The sequence below is a fragment of the Arachis hypogaea genome, chromosome 9 (genome assembly GCF_003086295.3).
Source record: "Arachis hypogaea cultivar Tifrunner chromosome 9, arahy.Tifrunner.gnm2.J5K5, whole genome shotgun sequence".
Classification (NCBI taxonomy): domain Eukaryota; kingdom Viridiplantae; phylum Streptophyta; class Magnoliopsida; order Fabales; family Fabaceae; genus Arachis; species Arachis hypogaea.
In genome coordinates, this window is record NC_092044.1 from 33,178,698 (window position 1) to 33,194,124 (window position 15,427).

Below are 15,427 nucleotides of genomic sequence, written 5' to 3' on the forward strand. Positions count from 1 at the left end.
TTACATCAATCCAAACTTAGGAAATTGTGGAAGTAGCATCCAAAAGCCTACCATACATGCCAACAACTTTGAATTAAAACCCCAGTTCATCACCCTTGTTCAAAACAATTGCTCATTCGAAGGAAGTGCCTAAGAAGACCCCAATCAACATCTAACCACCTTCCTGAGAATATGTGACACTGTGAAGTCTAATGGAGTCCATCCGAATGTCTATAGACTGCTTTTGTTCTCTTTTTTACTCAGGGACAAAGCATCTAAGTGGCTGGAATCCTTCCCGAAGGAGATCTTAACAAATTGGGAAGATGTGGTGAACAAGTTTTTGGTAAGATTCTACCCTCTTCAAAGAATTAATAGGCTGAGAGCTGAGGTGTAAACTTTCAGGCAACAAGATGGTGAAACTCTCTATGAGGCATGGGAGAGGTTTAAGGACTTAACAAGAAGATACCCACCGGACATGTTCAATGAATGGGTTCAACTGCACATCTTCTATGAAGGTCTTTCTTATGAGTCAAAGAAGGTTATAGACCATTGATAAGGGGGCTCTCTAAACAAGAAGAAAACCATTGAAGAAGCCATAGATGTCATTGAGACTGTCGCTGAGAATGACTACTTCTATGCTTCTGAAGGGAGCAACACTCGAGGAGTAATGGAGCTGAACCACATGGATGCATTGCTAGCTCAAAATAAGATGATCACCAAGTAACTAGCAGATCTTACCAAGAAGGTGGAAGAAAACCAAGTTGCAGCAGTCATCACCTCATCACCAGCTCAAGAAGGAGTGAATGTAGGAGAAGAAGGTGACTGGGAACAAGCCAACTATGTTGGAAACTCACCCAGACAGATCCATGATCCATACTCTAAAACTTATAATTCCGGATGGAGAAATCACCCTAACTTTGGGTGGGGAAACCAACAAGACCAAGGCCAAGACCAGAAATGCTACAACCATAATCCCAAAAACAATGCAACTCACCAACATACCTCACAGAGATCCTATCAACACCCACCTAATCACCGTTCTCAACCACCTAATCTCAACCCAACATTACCAACCGAGGATAGCCTTTCCAAAATTGAGGCTCTACTTGAAGACATATGCAAAGAAGTCCAAGACAACAGAGTGTTCAAGGATGAAGTGCGAGCCAATATCAAAAACCAAGGGGAAAACATCAAGAGGCTGGAGTCCCACGTGGGATATCTTTCTCAACAGTTTCCCAAACCTATTGATAGTTTCCCAAGTGACACAGAGAATAACCCAAGAGGAGAAACAAAGAAAGTAAGGTGGAAAGAATGCAAGATGATCACTATAAGTGATAAGAGGAGTGTGGAGGAAACACCCACGCAAACAGAACATCTCCAAGACATTCCAAAGGAAAATCATGAAGAAAGAAACCATACACCCCAGCACACACACAAGGAGGAGCTAAAAAAAGGGGAGACCCTGAACCATATGCACCCTTTCCCCAGAGGCTAAAAGGTAGTGTAGCAAGGAGAATGTATTCAAGATTCCTCGACATGTTTGCATCTCTTGATGTAAATATACCATTCATTAAGGCCCTCCAGCAAATGCCCTTCTACATCAAGTACATAAAGGAGCTACTGGCCAAAAAGAGTTTATTGAAGGGTGGATAAATAATAAAGATGAATAGGGAGTGCAGTGCTCTCATCCAAACAGAGCCACCTACAAAGAAGAAGGATCCAGGGAGTTTCTACATTCCCTGTGCTATAGAAGAGACAATGATTGATAAGGGGCTCTGTGACCTGGGAGCAAGTATCAACTTAATGCCTCTATCCCTCATGAAAAAGCTTCAAATCAATGAGCTAACACCCACAAACATAATCATCAAATTGGCTGACAAAACTCAAAAATAGGTAATAGGAGTGGTGGAGAACGTGTTAATGAAGGTTGGGAACTACTTCCTACCCACGGACTTTGTTATCTTGGAAATGGAAGAGAATCCCATCCATCCCATCATCTTGGGAAGGCCATTTTTAGCCACAGCCAAGGTGCTTATAGATGTGGAGCGAGGAGAGCTAGTATTGAGGATACACGATGAACAGCTCACCTTCAACGTTTTCAAACCATCACAAGAAGTAGATCATGATAACGAAGAGTCAAAGGAAGAGCACAATAAGGGGTTGATGGAAGAGGTAAGCATGGGAGCACAAGCACCACACCTGAAAATCCCCATTGGTGACAACCAATGTGATCAGAGGGAGTAACAGCCAAGTGTAATCCAAGAGAAACTGGACTTACCAGAGTCATATGGGACAAGCAACAAAATCCCCCTGAAAGAAGGAACCATAAGGAGCAAGGTAACATCAAGGGAAACAAAGAAAAAGGTCCCAAGGAGATGGAGGAACAGGAAAATCCCTACAGAGGACTTCTCTCCAGGAGATGAAGTGGTCTCTGCCTACTTTCCATCTATACCACCTCATCTCCCCACCATTCCATCTCAGCTACCTCCAATGTACACCATCAATAAAATCTTGTCCTTAGAACATGTGGAACTTCTTAACAAAGCCAACGGAAGCAGATTCACTGCAAGGGGGGAAGATTTGAAGCACTACCAACTACCCTGACAAGGGCCAAACGTCAAGCTAATGATGCTAAATCAAAATGAAGCGCTTCATGGGAGGCAACCCATGTTCCATACCCTCTCTCCTTAATCTCTAATAGTAGTAATAAAGCAAAGTCATGGATTCTAAATCAACTTTGACGAACACTTAGAAGAATTTTTATATGCAACATATAGTGAACAACAAGTTTGGTGTCCAAGGCATACTAAGATGGCATGAACACAACCCATATCATGTTAATTTTAGAGTCTTAATCAAACCTTGTTGCACCATGGGACCAAAAACAAGTTTGGTGTTACCAATGTTGCATGCATGGGAAATTAAATGGTGATGAGCGGATAATTTGTACGCTTTTTGGCATTGTTTTTAGTATGTATTTAGTATGATCTAGTTAGTTTTTAGTATATTTTTATTAGTTTTTAGTTAAAATTCACTTTTCTAGACTTTACTATGAGTTTGTGTATTTTTTTGTGATTTCAGGTATTTTCTGGCTGAAACTGAGGGACCTGAGCAAAAATCTGATTCAGAGACTAAAAAGGACTGCAGATGCTGTTGGGTTCTGACCTCCCTGCACTCGAAGTGGATTTTCTGGAGCTACAGAAGCCCAATTGGCGCGCTCTCAACGGCGTTGGAAAGTAGACATCCTGGGCTTTCCAGCAATATATGATAGTTCATACTTTGCCCAAGATTTGATGGCCCAAACCGGCGGTCAAAGTCACCATCAGAATTCCAAGGATGGGAGTTAAACGCCGGAACTGGCACAAGGATGGGAGTTAAACGCCCAAACTGGCATAAAAGCTAGCGTTTAACTCCAAGAGAAGTCTCTACACGAAAATGCTTCAATGCTCAGCCCAAGCACACACCAAGTGGGCCCGGAAGTGGATTTTTATGTCATTTACTCATCTCTGTAAACCCTAGGCTACTAGTTCTATATAAATAAGACCTTTTGCTATTGTACCTGAATCTTTTGATCATGTTTTTATGATTGAACCCTCTTTGGGAGGCTGGCCATTCGGCCATGCCTAGACCTTGTTCTTATGTATTTTCAATGGTGGAGTTTCTACACACCATAGATTAAGGTGTGGAGCTCTGCTGTACCTCGAGTATTAATGCAATTACTATTGTTCTTCTATTCAATTCCGCTTGTTCTTGTTCTAAGATATCACTTGTTCTTTAACTTGATGAATGTGATGATCCGTGACACTCATCATCATTCTCACCTATGAACGTGTGCCTGACAACCACCTCCGTTCTACCTTAGATTGGGTGGATATCTCTTGGATTCCTTAATCGGAATCTTCGTGGTATAAGCTAGAATTGATGGCGGCATTCAAGAGAATCCGGAAGGTCTAAACCTTGTCTGTGGTATTCTGAGTAGGATTCAATGATTGAATGACTATGACGAGCTTCAAACTCCTGAAGGCTGGGCGTTAGTGACAGACGCAAAAGAATCACTGGATTCTATTCCAACCTGATTGAGAACCGACAGATGATTAGCCTTGCCGTGACAGGATGCGTTGAACATTTTCACTGAGAGGATGGGAGGTAGCCACTGACAACGGTGAAACCCTACATACAGCTTGCCATGGAAAGGAGTAAGAAGGGTTGGATGAAGACAGTAGGAAAGCAGAGAGACGGAAGGAACACAGCATCTCCATACGCTTATCTGAAATTCCTACCAATGAATTGCATAAGTATCTCTATCTTTATCTTTATGTTTTATTCATCATTCATAATCATTTGAGTTTGCCTGACTAAGATTTACAAGGTGACCATAGCTTGCTTCATACCAACAATCTCTGTGGGATCGACCCTTACTCGCGTAAGGTTTATTACTTGGACGACCCAGTACACTTGCTGGTTAGTTGTGTGAAGTTGTGTTTATGCCATGGTATTGAACACCAAGTTTTTGGATTCATTACCGGGGATTATTGGAGTTGTAGTGATCACAATTTCGTCCACCAAGTTTTTGGCACCGTTGCTGGGGATTGTTGACTATGGACAACTGACGGTTCATCTTGTTGCTTAGATTAGGTATTTTTTCTTCAGAGTTCTTAAGAATGAATTCTAGTGTTTCAAGGTGATGTTCTTATCATCACCAAAGCTGATTGATTTTCATCAATTTAGCTCTTGAATGCAATGTCCTGCTGAAGCTTGTTCAACCATGTCTAATTTCTTTAGACTAAAGCTTTAGACTAACATTGCATGATTCCTGGAATTCTCATTAAGAATTTTGATACCTTCATTTTCTTTTTCCACTTAATTTTCGAAAAATCCAAAAAAATTTTACAAAATCATAAAAACCAAAAATATTTTATGTTTCTGTTTGAGTCTAGAGTCTCATGTTAAGTTTGGTGTCAATTGCATGTTTCTGTTCTTTTTGCATTCACGCATGTGTTTCATTAATCTTCAAGTTGTTCTTGATGGTTTCATTGCTCTGATTTTTAAATTCTCTTGACTTGAGTGTTTATGTGTCTCATATGCATTCTCATTTTGTTAGTGTCAGTAGTATACAAACTGCTAAGTTTGGTGTCTTGCATGCATTGTTATTTGATTTTAGTTGCATATTGATTATTCCTTATTATTAAAAATCCAAAAATATTTTTAATTTGTGTCTTTTTAAGTCAATAATACAGAGAATTGAAGATTCAGAACATACTGCAGAGGAATTACACAGAAAAAGCTGGGCGTTAAAAATGCCCAGTGAGGAAGGCAAACTGGCGTTTAAACGCCAGCCAGGGTGCCTGGCTGGGCGTTTAACGCCCAAAAGGGTAGTGGTTTGGGCGTTAAACGCCAGAATGTGCACCATTCTGGGCGTTTAATGCCAGGATGGCACAAGAGGGAAGATTCTATTTTTAATTCAAAATTTTTCAGGTTTTCAAAATTTTTCAAAATCAAATCTTTTTCAAATCATATCTTTTCAATCATATGTTTTCAAAATCAATTTCTTTCCATTTTCAAAGATACTTGTTATCAATTAATGATTTGATTCAACATTTTAATTATGTTGCCTTTTCTGTTGAGAAAGGATTAAATGTTTGAATCATATCTTTTCTTGTTAGCCAAGTCATTAATTTTTAAAATTAAATCTTTTTAAAATGTTTTTCAAATCATATCTTCTCAATCACATCTTTTTAAAACCAATCATATCTTCTTAACCACATCTTTTTCAAAATAGTTTTCAATCAAATCTTTTTTATTTCTAATTTCAAAATCTTTTTCAAAAATTACTTTACTTCTTTCTCAATCTTGGTTTTCGAAAATCAATTAAAGTTTTTCAAAATGTTTTTAAAATCTTTTTAATATTTTCGAAAATTTCTTCCCCTCTTCTCACATTCTTCTATTTATGGACTAACACTATTCCTTAATGCACAATTCGAACTCCATCTTTCTTGATAAGTTCGAATTTTCTACCTCTTCCTTCCATTTTTCTTTTCCTCTGACACTTCAAGGAATCTCTATACTGTGACATAGAGGATTCCATATTTTCTTGTTTTCTTCTCTTGCATATGAGCAGGAGCAAAGACAAAGGCATTCTTGTTGAGGCTGATCCTGAACCTGAAAGGACCTTGAAGCGAAAGCTAAGAGAAGCTAAGGCACAATTCTCTGTAGAGGACCTAACAGAAATCTTCAAAGAAGAAGAACCCATGGCAGCCGAAAACAACAACAATGCCAACAATGCAAGGAAGGTGCTGGGTGACTTTACTGCACCTACTCCTGACTTTTATGGGAGAAGCATCTCTATCCCTGCCATTGGAGCAAACAACTTTGAGCTTAAGCCTCAATTAGTTTCTCTAATGCAACAGAATTGCAAGTTCCATGGACTTCCATTGGAAGATCCTCATCAGTTTTTAGCTGAATTCTTGCAAATCTGTGACACTGTCAAGACTAATGGGGTTGACTCTGAGGTCTACAGACTTATGCTATTCCCTTTTGCTGTAAGAGACAGAGCTAGGATATGGTTGGACTCACAACCTAAACAAAGCCTGAACTCTTGGGAAAAGCTAGTCAATGCCTTCTTGGCAAAGTTCTTTCCACCTCAAAAATTGAGTAAGCTTAGAGTGGAAGTCTAAACCTTCAGACAGAAGGAAGGAGAATCCCTCTATGAAGCTTGGGAAAGATACAAACAATTGATCAGAAAGTGTCCCTCTGATATGCTTTCTGAATGGAGCATCATAGGTATTTTCTATGATGGTCTGTCTGAACTGTCCAAGATGTCTTTGGATAGCTCTGCTGGAGGATCTCTTCATCTGAAGAAGACGCCTACAGAACTCAAGAACTAATTGAAATGGTTGCAAATAACCAATTCATGTACACATCTGAAAGGAATCCTGTGAACAATGGGACTAATCAGAAGAAAGGAGTTCTTGAGATTGATACTCTGAATGCCATATTGGCTCAGAACAAGATATTGACTCAGCAAGTCAATATGATTTCTCAAAGTCTGTCTGGAATGCAAAATGCACCAGGCAGTACTAAGGAAGCTTCATCTGAAGAAGAAGCTTATGATCCTGAGAACCCTTCAATGGAAGAGGTGAATTACATGGGAGAACCCTATGGAAACACCTATAATCCTTCATGGAGAAATCATCCAAATCTCTCATGGAAGGACCATGGTTTAGAACACCTCTGACTTAGCAACCATGGTCTCTGATCTAATCAAAACCACTCAAAGTTTCATGACTGAAACAAGGTCTTCCATTAGAAACTTGGAGGCACAAGTGGGTCAGCTGAGCAAGAAAATTACTGAACTCCCTCCTAGTACTCTTTCAAGCAATACAGAAGAAAATCCAAAAGGAGAGTTCAAGGCCATCAACATGGCCGAATTTGGAGAGGAGGGAGAGGCAGTGAACGCCACTGAGGAAGACCTCAATGGACGTCCACTGGCCTCCAATGAGTTCCCTAATGAGGAACCATGGGAATCTGAGGCTCCCACTGAGACCATAGAGATTCCATTGGATTTACTTCTGCCATTCATGAGCTCTGATGAGTATTCTTCCTCTGAAGAAGATGAGTATGTCACTGAAGAGCAAGTTGCTAAATACCTTGGAGCAATCATGAAGCTAAATGACAGGTTATTTGGTAATGAGACTTGGGAGGATGAACCCCCTTTGCTCACCAAAGAATTGGATGACTTGTCTAGGCAGAAACTACCTCAAAAGAGACAGGATCCTGGGAAGTTTTCAATACCTTGTACCATAGGCACTATGACCTTCAAGAAGGCCTTGTGTGACCTAGGGTCAAGTGTAAACCTCATGCCTCTCTCTGTAATGGAGAAGCTAGGGATCTTTGAGGTGCAAGCTGCAAAAATCTCACTAGAGATGGCAAACAATTCAAGAAAACAAGCTTATGGACTTGTAGAGGATGTTCTGGAAAAAGTTGAAGATCATTACATCCCTGCTGATTTCATAGTCCTAGAGACTGGGAAGTGCATGGATGAATCCATCATCCTTGGCAGACCCTTCCTAGCCACAGCAAAGGCTGTGATTGATGTTGATAGAGGAGAATTGATCATTCAAGTGAATGAAGAATCCTTTGTGTTTAAGATTCAAGGATATCCCTCTGTCACCATGGAGAGGAAGCATGAAGAGCTTCTCTCAAAATAGAGTCAGAAAGAGTCCCCACAGTCAAACTCTAAGTTTGGTGTTGGGAGGCCACAACCAAATTCTAAGTTTGGTGTTGAACCCCTGGTGGACGAAATTGTGATAAAAGAATTTCAGGCACTGTTAGAGAAGCTCACAACTCCGTTCAACTAACCAGCAAGTGTACTGGGTCGTCTAAGTAATAAACCTTACGTGAGTAAGGGTCGATCCCACAGAGATTGTTGGTACGAAGCAAGCCATGGTCACCTTGTAAATCTCAGTTAGGCAGATTAAATTGGTTTATGGGTTTTCGAAAATAGAAATAAGAAAATAAATAATAAAAGGGATAGAATACTCATGCAGATTCATTGATGGGAATTTCAGATAAGCGAATGGAGATACTATATGGCTCAAGGACGCCTGCTCTCCCACTGCTTCGACTCAATCCTTCTTACTCCTTTCCATGGCAAGCTGTATGTAGGGCATCACCGTTGTCAATGGCTACATCCCATCCTCTCAGTGAAAACGTTCCTATGCTCTGTCACAGCACGGCTAATCATCTGTCGGTTCTCAATCAGGTTGGAGTAGAATCCCTTGATTCTTTTGCGCTTGTCATCACGCCCAGCCTTCAGGAGTTTGAAGCTCATCACAGTCATTCAATCACAGAGTCCTACTCAGAATACCACAGACAAGGTTTAGACCTTCCGGATCCTCATGAATGCCGCCATCTATCTAACTTATACCACAAAGATTCTGTTGGGGAATCTAAGAGATACACATTCAAGCTCTGTTGCATGTAGAACGGAAGTGGTTGTCAATCACGTGCGTTCATAAGTGAGAATGATAATGAGGGTTACTTATCATCACATTCATCATGTTCTTGGGTACGAATGAATATCTTGGAATAAGAATAATAGAGATTTGAATAAAAGAGAATAGAATTGCATTAATACTTGAGGTACAGCAGAGCTCCACACCCTTAATCTATGGTGTGCAGAAACTCCACCGTTGAAAATACACAAGCAAAGGGTTCAGGCATGGCCGAATGGCCAGCCCCCATGTGGTCACAAGACCAACTGATCAAAGACCTAAAGTGATCAAAGATATCTAATACACTAGATAAATGTTCTATTTATAATAAACTAGCTCCTAGGGTTTACATGAGTAAGTAATTGATGCATAAATCCACTTCCGGGGCCCACTTGGTGTATGCTTGGGCTGAGCTTGATTAATCCACGAGCTGAGGCTTCTCTTGGAGTTGAACTCCGAGTTATGACGTGTTTTGGGCGTTCAACTCCGGATCATGACGTTTTTCTGGCGTTTAACTCCAGACAGCAGCTTGTACTTGGCGTTCAACGCCAAGTTATGTCGTCAATTTCCAAATAAATATGAACTATTATATATTGCTGGAAAGCTCTGGATGTCTACTTTCCAAAGCCGTTGAGAGCGAGCCATTTGGAGTTCTGTAGCTCCAGAAAATCCATTTCGAGTGCAGGGAGGTCAGATTCCAACAGCATCAGCAGTCCTTTTGTCAGCCTTCTTCAGAGTTTTGCTCAAGTCCCTCAATTTCAGCCAGAATTTACCTGAAATCACAGAAAAACACACAAACTCATAGTAAAGTCCAGAAATGTGAATTTAACATAAAATCTAATGAAAACATCCCTAAAAGTAGCTTGAACTTACTAAAAACTACCTAAAAACAATGCTAAAAAGCGTATAAATTATCCGCTCATCACAACACCAAACTTAAATTGTTGCTTGTCCCCAAGCAACTGAAAATCAATTAGGATAAAAAGAAGAGAACATACTATAAATTCCAAAATATCAATGAATATTAATTATAATTAGATGAGCGGGACTTGTAGCTTTTTGCTTCTGAACAGTTTTGGCATCTCACTTTTTCCTTTGAAGTTCAGAGTGATTGGCGTCTCTGGGAACTCAGAATTTCGGATAGTGTTATTGACTCTCCTAGTTAAGCATGTTGATTCTTGAACACAGCTACTTATGAGTCTTGGCCGTGGCCCTAAGCACTTTGTTTTCCAGTATTACCACCGGATACATAAATGCCACAAACACATAACTGGGTGAACCTTTTCAGATTGTGACTCAGCTTTGCTAGAGTCCCCAGTTAGTGGTGTCCAGAGCTCTTAAGCACACTCTTTTGCTTTGGATCACGACTTTAACCACTCAGTCTCAAGCTTTTTACTTGGACCTTCATGACACAAGCACATGGTTAGGGACAGCTTGATTTAGCCGCTTAGGCCTGGATTTTATTTCCTTGGGCCCTCCTATCCATTGATGCTCAAAGCCTTGGATCCTTTTTACCCTTGCCTTTTGGTTTTAAGGGATATTGGCTTTTTCTACTGCTCCTTCTTTTTCTTTCTATTTTTTTTTGCCAGCTTCCTTTTTCACTGCTTGTTCTTGCTTCAAGAATCAATTTCATGATTTTTCAGATCATCAATAACATTTCTCTTTGTTCATCATTCTTTCAAGAGCCAACAATTTTAACACTCATAAACAACAAGATCAAAAATATGCACTGTTCAAGCATTCATTCAGAAAACAAAAAGTATTGCCACCACATCAATATAATTAAATTAAATTCAAGGATAAATTCGAAATTCATGTACTTCTTGTTCTTTTGAATTAAAACATTTTTCATTTAAGAGAGGTGAGGGATTAATGGATTTTATTCATAGCTTTAAGGCATGGTTACATATTAATGATCATGAAATGAAGACACAAAACATAAATAAACACAATACTAAAAACCGAAAACAGAAAGAAATAAAGAACAAGGAATGAATCCACCTCTAGTGGCGTCTTCTTCTTGAAGGACCAATGATGTTCTTAAGCTCTTCTATGTCCCTTCCTTGCCTTTGTTGCTCCTCCCTCATTGCTTTTTGATCTTCTCTTATTTCTTGGAGAATGATGGAGTGCTCATGATGTTCCACCCTTAATTGTTCCACATTATGGCTCAAATCTTCTAAGGAGGTATTGAGTTGCTCCCAATAGTTGTTGGGAGGGAAGTGCATTCCTTGAGGCATCTCAGGAATTTGTTGGTAATGAGCTTCCTCATGCACTTCTTGAGGGCCGTGAGGAGCTTCTCTTGCTTGCTCCATCCTTTTCTTGGTGATGGGCTTGTCTTCTTCAATGGGGGTATCTCCTTCTATGATGACTCCAGCTGAGTAGCACAGATGGCAAATAAGGTGAGGAAAAGCTAGCCTTGCCATGGTGGAGGACTTATCGGCTATTTTGTAGAGTTCATTGGAGATGACCTCATGAACTTCCACTTCCTCTCCAATCATGATGCTATGGATCATGATGGCCCGATCCACAGTAACTTCAGATCGGTTGCTAGTAGGAATGATGGATCTTTGGATGAACTCTAACCATCCTCTAGCCATAGGCTTGAGATCCAGTCTTCTTAGTTGAACTGGCTTGCCTTTGGAGTCTATTCTCCATTGAGCTCCTTCCACACATTTGTCCATAAGGACTTGGTCCAACCTTTGACCAAAGTTGACCCTTCTAGTGTAGGGGCGTTCATCTCCTTGCATCATAGGCAAGTGAAACGCCAACCTCACATTTTCCGGACTAAAATCTAAGTATTTCCCCCGAACCATTGTGAGATAGTTCTTTGGATTCGGGTTCATACTTTGATCATGGTTCCTAGTGATCCATGCATTGGCATAGAACTCTTGAACCATCAATATTCCAACTTGTTGCATGGGGTTGGTTAGGACTTCCCAACCTCTTCTTTGGATTTCATGTCGGATTTCCGGATACTCATTCTTTTTGAGCTTGAAAGGGACCTCGGGGATCACCTTCTTCTTTGCCACAACATCATAGAAGTGGTCTTGATGGCTCTTGGAGATGAATCTTTCCATCTCCCATGACTCGGAGGTGGAAGCTTTTGTCTTCCCTTTCCCTTTTCTAGAGGATACTCCGGCCTTAGGTGCCATTGATGGTAATGGAAAAACAAAAAGCTTATGCTTTTACCAACCCAAACTTAAATTTTTGCTCGCCCTCGAGCAAGAAAGAAAAGAAAAGAAGAAGAAGAAGAAGAGAATATGGTAGGGATAGAGAGAAGTAAGTTCGGCTATGTGGGAGAAGAAGGTGTTGTGTTGTGTGAAAATGAAGTAGAATGGAAGGGTATTTATAGGGAGAGGGGAGGGTGGGTGTTCGGCCAATTTGGGTGGGAATGGGTGGGAAATTGAATTTGAATTTTATGAAGGTAGGTGGGGTTTATGGGGAAGAGAGGGTTGATGTGAATGGTGAATGGGGTAATTGGGAAGAGGAATTGAAGTGATTGGTGAAGGTTTTTGGGAAGTGTGACATGGGAAAGAGTGAAATGAGATTAGGATTAGGAGAGTGTGATTAGGATTAAAAGAAAAGGTGGGAATATGGTAGGTGGGGATCCTGTGGGGTCCACAGATCCTGAGGTGGGGATCCTGTGGGGTCCACAGATCCAGAGGTGAAAAGAAATACCATTCCTTCACCATATCGGCATGTAAAATGCCTTCGTGCATCATTCTGGCGTTCAAACGCCCATTGGTGCACGTTCTGGGCGTTCAGCGCCCATGTAATGCATGTTTCTGGCGTTGAACGCCAGTTTCATGCTTGTTGCTGGCGTTTAACGCCAGCTTGTCTCCTCCAGGCACATTCCTGGCGTTCAGCGCCAGGATGTTGCTTGTTTCTGGCGTTCAGCGCCAGAATGGTGCTCTGTTCTGGCGTTGAACGCCAGCCAGATGCATCTTACTGGCGTTGAACGCCAGTCTGCGCTACCTCCAGGGTGAAAAAATTTTTTCTTCTGTTTTTGACTCTGTTTTTAATTTTTTTGATTTTTTCGTGACTCCTCGTGATCATGTACCTAATAAAACACAAAATAACAATAGAACAAAATAAAATAAAAATTAAATAAATAAAATTGGGTTGCCTCCCAACAAGCGCTTCTTTAATGTCAATAGCTTGACAGTGGCTCTCATGGAGCCACAAGGTGATCAGGTCAATGTTAGTGTGTAGTCCCAACACCAAACTTAGAGTTTGGATATGGGGTCTTAACACCAAAGTTAGAGTTTGGTTGTGGCCTCACAACACCAGACTTAGAGTTTGACTGTGTGGGCTCTTCTTGACTCTGAACTGAGAGAAGCTCTTCCTGCTTACTCTCTTTTGTCATAGAGGGATGGCCATGTGCCTTAAACACAAGGTAGTCCCCATTCAATTGAAGGACTAATTCTCCTTTGTTGACATCTATCACAGCTTCTGCTGTGGCTAAGAAAGGTCTTCCAAGGATGATGCAATCATCCTTTTCCTTCCTAGTGTCTAAGATTATGAAATCAGCAGGGATGTAAAGGCCTTCAACCTTTACTAGCACGTCCTCTACTATTCCATAAGCTTGTCTCAATGACTTATCTGCCAATTGCAATGAGAACAAGGCAGGTTGTACCTCAATGATCCCTAACTTCTCCATTACAGAGAGTGGCATAAGATTTATCCCTGACCCTAGATCACATAGAGCTTTGAAAAAGCTCATGGTGCCAATGGTACAAGGTATTAAGAACTTGCCAGGATCTTGTTTCTTTTGAGGTAGAGTTTTCTGAATCCAAGTATCTAGTTCAGTAATGAGCAAGGGAGGTTCACTTTCCCAAGTTTCATTACCAAACAGCTTGGCATTCAGCTTCATGATAGCTCCTAAATATTGAGCAACTTGCTCTCCAGTCACATCTTCATCCTCTTCAGAGGAAGAATAGTCTTCAGAGCTCATGAATGGCAGAAGGAGATTTAATGAAATCTCTATGGTCTCTGTATGGGCCTCAGATTCCCTTGGATCCTTAATGGGAAACTCCTTCTTGCTTGAGGGACGTCCCAGGAGGTCTTCCTCACTAGGATTTTCGTCCTCTTCCTCCCTTGTGCATTCGGCCATATTGACTAAATCAATGGCCTTGCACTCTCCTTTTGGATTCTTTTCTGTATTGCTTGGGAGAATACTGGGAGGAGTTTCAATGACTTTCTTACTCAGCTGGCCCACTTGTGCCTCCAAATTTCTGATGGAGGATCTTGTTTCATTCATGAAACTAAAAGTGGCCTTTGATAGATCAGAGACTATATTGGTTAGATTAGAAGTGTTTTGTTCAGAATTCTCTGTCTGTTGCTGAGAAGATGATGGATATGGCTTGCTATTGCCTAGCCTATTGCGTCCACCATTGTTAAAGCCTTGTTGAGGCTTTTGTTGATCCTTCCAGGAGAAATTTGGATAATTTCTCCATGATGGGTTATAGGTGTTTCCATAAGGTTCACCCATGTAATTAACCTCTGCCATGGCAGGGTTCTCAGGATTATAAGCTTCTTCAGAAGCTGCCTCTCTAGTACTGTTGGATGCATGTTGCAGCCTATTCAGATTTTGAGAGATCATGTTGACCTGTTGAGTCAACACTTTGTTCTGAGCCAATATGGCATTCAGAGCATCAATTTCAAGAACTCCTTTCTTCTGAGGTATCCCATTATTCACGGAATTCCTCTCAGAGGTATACATGAACTGGTTGTTTGCAACCATGTCAATGAGTTCTTGAGCCTCTTCAGGCGTTTTCTTCAGGTGAATAGATCCACCTGCAGAATGGTCCAGTGACATTTTCGAAAATTCAGAGAGACCATAATAGAATATATCTAATATGGTCCATTCTGAAAACATGTCAGATGGACATCTTTTGGTCAGCTACTTGTATCTTTCCCAAGCTTCATAGAGGGATTCACCATCTTTTTGTTTGAAGGTTTGAACATCCACTCTCAGCTTGCTCAGCTTTTGAGGAGGAAAGAATTTATCCAAGAAGGCTGTGACCAGCTTATCCCAGGAGTCCAGGCTATCCTTAGGTTGTGAATCCAACCATATTCTAGCTCTGTCTCTTACAGCAAAAGGGAAAAGCATGAGTCTGTAGACTTCAGGATCAACTCCATTTGTCTTTACAGTCTCACAGATCTGCAAGAACTCAGTTAAAAACTGATAAGGATCTTCAGATGGAAGTCCATAAAACTTGCAGTTTTGTTGCATTAATGCAACTAGTTGAGGCTTAAGCTCAAAGTTATTGGCTCCAATGGCAGGAATGGAGATGCTTCTTCTATCAAACTTGGACGTTGGCTTTGTGAAGTCACCAAGCATTCTCCTTGCATTATTATTATTATTTTCGGCTGCCATGTCCTTCTCTTGTTCGAAAATTTCTGAAAGGTTGTTTCTGGATTGTTGTAATTTAGCTTCTCTTAATTTTCTCTTC

The 15,427-nt window shown here is 40.7% G+C and overlaps 2 non-coding genes and 1 pseudogene across 2 annotated transcripts; 1 reads left to right on the plus strand and 2 right to left on the minus strand.

Annotated features, from left to right (window-relative positions):
* Positions 1 to 352: 352 nt before the first annotated feature.
* Positions 353 to 454, minus strand: LOC112714001 (small nucleolar RNA R71; annotated as a pseudogene).
* A 6,178-nt stretch (positions 455 to 6,632) lies between these two features.
* Positions 6,633 to 6,740, minus strand: LOC112713839 (small nucleolar RNA R71). Its single transcript, XR_003158800.1, has one exon. It is a non-coding gene; the product is annotated as a small nucleolar RNA R71 (small nucleolar RNA).
* An 8,108-nt stretch (positions 6,741 to 14,848) lies between these two features.
* LOC112713633 (small nucleolar RNA R71) lies at positions 14,849 to 14,952 on the plus strand. The gene has a single exon (XR_003158604.1). It is a non-coding gene; the product is annotated as a small nucleolar RNA R71 (small nucleolar RNA).
* Positions 14,953 to 15,427: the final 475 nt, after the last annotated feature.